Source organism: Salvelinus sp. IW2-2015, linkage group LG8 (genome assembly GCF_002910315.2).
Source record: "Salvelinus sp. IW2-2015 linkage group LG8, ASM291031v2, whole genome shotgun sequence".
Classification (NCBI taxonomy): domain Eukaryota; kingdom Metazoa; phylum Chordata; class Actinopteri; order Salmoniformes; family Salmonidae; genus Salvelinus; species Salvelinus sp. IW2-2015.
In genome coordinates this window covers 14806404-14811403 of record NC_036848.1, presented here as the reverse complement: position 1 = coordinate 14811403, position 5000 = coordinate 14806404, and the positions used below count along the sequence as shown (strand labels likewise).

At 43.1% G+C, this 5000-nt stretch overlaps 1 protein-coding gene across 2 annotated transcripts in view; it reads left to right on the top strand.

The window, feature by feature from the left end:
- The window catches only part of LOC111967499 (P2X purinoceptor 3), a 14585-nt gene that overhangs the window by 3690 nt on the left and 5895 nt on the right, over nucleotides 1-5000 (top strand). The window lies entirely within an intron of this gene.

Here is a 5000-nt window from a genome sequence, read left to right as displayed (position 1 = left end):
CTCTCTTGAGAGCCAGGTCTGCCTATGGCGGATTTCTCAATAGCAAGGCTATGCTCACTGAGTATGTAATACTAGTCAAAGCTTTCCTTAAGTTTTGCAGGTATTCTGACACTGTGTCTCTCTGTTTAGGGCCAAATAGCATTCTAGTTGCTCTATTTTTTGTTAATTCTTTCCAATGTGTCAAGTAATTATCTTTTGGTTTTTTCATGATTTGGTTGGGTCTAATTGTTGTTTGCTGTCCTGAGGCTCTGTGGGTCTGTTGTGTTTGTGAACAGAGCCCAGGACCAGCTTGCTTAGGGGACTCTTCTCCAGGTTCATCTTTCTGTAGGTGATGGCTTTGTTATGGAAGGTTTGGGAATCGCTTCCTTTTAGGTGGTTGTATAATTTAACGTCTTTTTCTGGATTTTGATAATTAGCGGGTATCGGCCTAATTCTGCTCTGCATGCATATTTGGTGGTTTTACGTTGTACACCAGAGGATATTTTTGCATAATTTGCATGCAGTCTCAATTTGGGTTTGTCCATTTTGTGAATTCTTGGTTGGTGAGCGGACCCCAGACCTCACAACCATAAAGGGCAATGGGTTCTATAACTGATTCAAGGTATTTTAGCCCAGATCCTAATTGGTATAACGAATTTTATGTTCCTTTTGATGGCATAGAATGCCCTTCTTGCCTTGTCTCTCAGATCGTTCACAGCTTTGTGGAAGTTACCTGTGGCGCTGATGTTTAGGCCGAGGTATGTATAGTTTTTTGTGTGCTCTAGGGCAACGGTGTCTAGATGGAATTTGTTTTTGTGGTCCTGGCGAATTGACCTTTTTTGGAACACCATTATTTTGGTCTTACTGAGATTTACTGTCAGGGCCCAGGTCTGGCAGAATCTATGCAGAAGATCTAGGTGCTGCTGTAGGCCCTCCTTGGTTGGTTACAGAAGCACCAGATCATCAGCAAACAGTATACACTTGACTTCAGATTCTAGTAGGTTGAGGCCGGGTGCTGCAGACTGTTCTAGTGCCCTCGCCAATTCGTTAATTAACGTGTGCCTATTTTAACCGCACACTTGTTGTTTGTGTACATGGATTTTATAATGTTTTATGTTTTCCCCCAACACCACTTTCCATCAGTTTGTATTGCAGACCCTAATGCCAAATTGAGTCAAAGGCTTTTTTGAAATCAACAAAGCATGAGAAGACTTTACCTTTGTTTTGGTTAGTTTGTTTGTCATTTAGGATGTGCCGGGTGAATACGTGGTCTGTTGTACGATAATTAGGTAAAAAAACTATTTGACATTTGCTCAGTACATTGTTTTCACTGAGGAAAGGTACGAGTCTGCTGTTAATGATAATGCAGAGGATTTTCCCAAGATTGCTGTTGACGCATATCCCACGGTAATTATTGGGGTCAAATTTGTCTCCACTTTCGTGGATTGGGGTGATCAGTCCTTGGTTCCAAATATTGGGGAAGATGCCAGAGCTAAGGATGATGTTAAAGAGTTTTAGTTTAGCCAATTGGGATTTGTTGTCTGTATATTTTATCATTTCATTGAGGATACCATCAACACCACAGGCCTTTTTGGGTTGGAGGATTTTTATTTAGTCCTGTAGTTCATTCAAGGTAATTGGACAATACAATGGGTTCTGGTAGTCTTTAATAGTTGATTCTAAGATTTGTATTTGATCATGTATATGCTTTTGCTGTTTGTTCTTTGTTATAGAGCCAAAAAAGATTGGAGAAGTGGTTTACCCATACATCTCCATTTTGGATCGATAATTCTTCATGTTGTTGTTTGTTTAGTGTTTCTAATTTTCCCAGAAGAGGTTAGAGTCTATGGATTATTCAATTACATTGAGCTGATTTCTGATGTGCTGTTCCTTCTTTTTCCATGGTGTATTTCTGTATTGTTTTGGTGATTCACCATAGTGAAGTCGTAGACTCGGGTTTTATGGGTCTCTATGTTTTTGGTTGGACAGGTTTCTCAATTTCTTTCTTAGAGTTTTGCATTCTTCATCAAACCATTTGTCATTGTTGTTCATTTTCTTCGGTTTTCTGTTTGTAATTTTTAGATTTGATTAAAAAAAAATATACAGTGGGGAGAACAAGTATTTGATACACTGACGATTTTGCAGGTTTTCCTACTTACAAAGCATGTAGAGGTCTGTAATTTTTATCATAGGTACACTTCAACTGTGAGAGAAGGAATCTAAAACAAAAATCCAGAAAATCACATTGTATGATTTTTAAGTAATTAATTTGCATTTTATTGCATGACATAAGTATTTGATACATCAGAAAAGCAGAGGGCCTGTTTGTCCGGACCTCTGGCAGGTCTCTATGGGGTGCCACAGGGTTCAATCATGCGGGCCGACTCTCTTCTCTGTATGACATCGAATGATAGTTGCTCTTGACTGTTGGTGATTCTGTCTGCATACACTCTACGTCAGCCCCACGACACCATTCTGTAATCCTTCTGGCCCTTCACTCATGCTGCCAAAACGATAACCCTTCTAAAGACTGACCATCCTACCGCATTCCTTGAACTTCGGTGATTGTCATCTATAAAAATAGGCTCCAACACTCTATTCAACAAACATGGATCAGTCTATCACAGTTGTCCATCCGTTCTTTGCGTCAACAAAGGCCCCATACACTACCCACCATTGCGACCTGTACCGCTCTCGTTGGTTGGCCCTCGCTCATACTCGTCTCCAAACCCACTGCTTACAGCCGTCATCTTAGAAAGTCTCTGCTAGGTAAAGCCCCGCCTGCGTATCTCAAGCTCGACTGGTCACCATAGCCAGCCCCCACTCGTGAGCACCCGCTCCAGCAGGTATATTTCTCATTGGTCCACCCCAAAGCCAAGATTTCCACCTTTGGTCGCTCTCCTTCCAGTTCTCGTTGTGCCAATGGACTGGAACGAACTTGCAAAAATCTCTGAAGCTGGAGACTCATATCTCCCTCACTAGCTTTAAGCACCAGCTGTCAGAGCCAGCTCACATATCACTGCACGCTGTACATACTAGCCCATCTGTAAACAGCCCCATCTATTCTACCCTACCTCATCCCGCATTACTGTATATATTTATTTATCTTGCTCCTTTGCACGCCCCCAGTATCTCTACTTGCGCACATGTGCAATCTCTGCACATCGTATCATTCCAGTGTTTAATTGCTATATTGTAATTACCTTCGCCACCATGGCCTATTTATATGCCCTTAACTCCCTTATCTTACACTCATTTGCAGCCTTCACCTGTTATCATAGACTTTTCCTCGGTTTTCGTGTGTGTTTCTACTGTATTATTGACTTATGTTTCTGTTATTCCATGTGTAACTCTGATGTTGTCTGTATATGTCGAATTGGCTATGCTTTATCTTCGCCAAGGTGCGAGCGAGTTTGCAAATGAGAAGACTTGGTTAAATTAAAGGTGAAAATATATATACAGTGGGCAGAGAACAAGTATTTGATACACTGCGATTTTGCAGGATTTTCCTACTTAACAACATGTAGAGGTCTGTACATTTTTATCATAGGTACACTTCCAACTGTGAGAGAGACGGAATCTAAAACAAAATCCAGAAATCACTTGTTATGATTTTTAGTAATTAATTTTGCATTTATTGCATGACATAAGTATTTGATCAACCTACCAACTCAGAAGAATATCCGCAGGTCACACAGACCTGTGTAGTTTATTACTCGATATAGTCTCCTGTTCTCCATCCTTCCTGTATTTTAACTGCACGCTGATTTGAACTCAGTTACCTACTTATCCAAAAGACACCTGTCCACACACTCAATCATAACAGACTCCCAACCTCTCCACATCTGGCCAAGGACCAAGAGGGCTGTGATCAATGTAGGACATCAGGGTTAAATTGTAAGCACTGTCCAAAGGCCTGCGGATGTGCTAGCAAGGGCACAATAAGGCTCAGTAGCAGCTGTGGTTCGAGAGGCAACACTGTCTGGCCACAATTATTAAGAAATCGCGAAGAAGTTCAAGATGACTTGGTCAATAACCCTCTCGGTTGAGGCTCCATGCAAGAATTCTCACCTCGTGGGCATCAGAATGATCATAGAAGGAATGTGGAGGGATCAGCCCAGAACTAACCGGCAGGACGCTGCGCTCAACTGACTGAATTAGGAGCTGGGAGCCGACACACAGTCGTCAACAGAAAAGCCATTTAGTAACACACTACGCCTGACGTTCATGAGATTAAAATCTGCCAGCGGCACGCAATCGCCCGCTCAAGTCCAGCGCCCATTCGTTGTCCAGGACCTGCAGTCTGTTGCAAGTTTAGCCAGATGGACCATCTTGGATGATACCCGAGGAGGAATGGGAGAAGTCATGTGGGAAATCTGAATGAGTACAAAATATGAGCTTCATTGCCTCTAAAATCCACTCGCCGGTCGTTTGTGGAGAAATACAACAGGATGAGTACAACCCCAAAGGAACACCATCCCCAACGCGTGAAGACATGCGAGTGAGGAAACGCACTTCTTTGGGGTCATGCTTTCTGCAAGGGAAGGCTGGACGACTGCACCGTCACTTAGAGGAGGAGGAGGATGGGCGCCATGTAGTCCTTGAGATGCTTGACACAACCTCCTTCCTTCAGGTAAGAGCGATTCGAAGATGGGTGGTGGCTGGGTCTTCCACGCATGACATACGACCGAACACACAGCCAGGGCAACTAAGGAGTGGCGCTTCGATAAAGAAGCATCTGCAAGCGTTCCTCGGGGAGTGGCCTAGCCAGTCTCCAGACCTGAACCCAATAGAACAAATCATTTGGCAGGCTAGCCGAAAGTCCGTATTGCCCCTAGCGACAGCCCCGAGAAACTGAGGATCTGGAGAAAGGTCTGTATGGAGGAGCTGAGACCTTAGATAAATCCCTGCTGTGGCTAGTGTGTGCAAACCTGGTCAAGAAGTACCAGGAAACGTATGGCACGTCTCTGTTAATTGCAAACACTAAGTTTCTGCCTACCATAATATATTAAGTTCTGCTG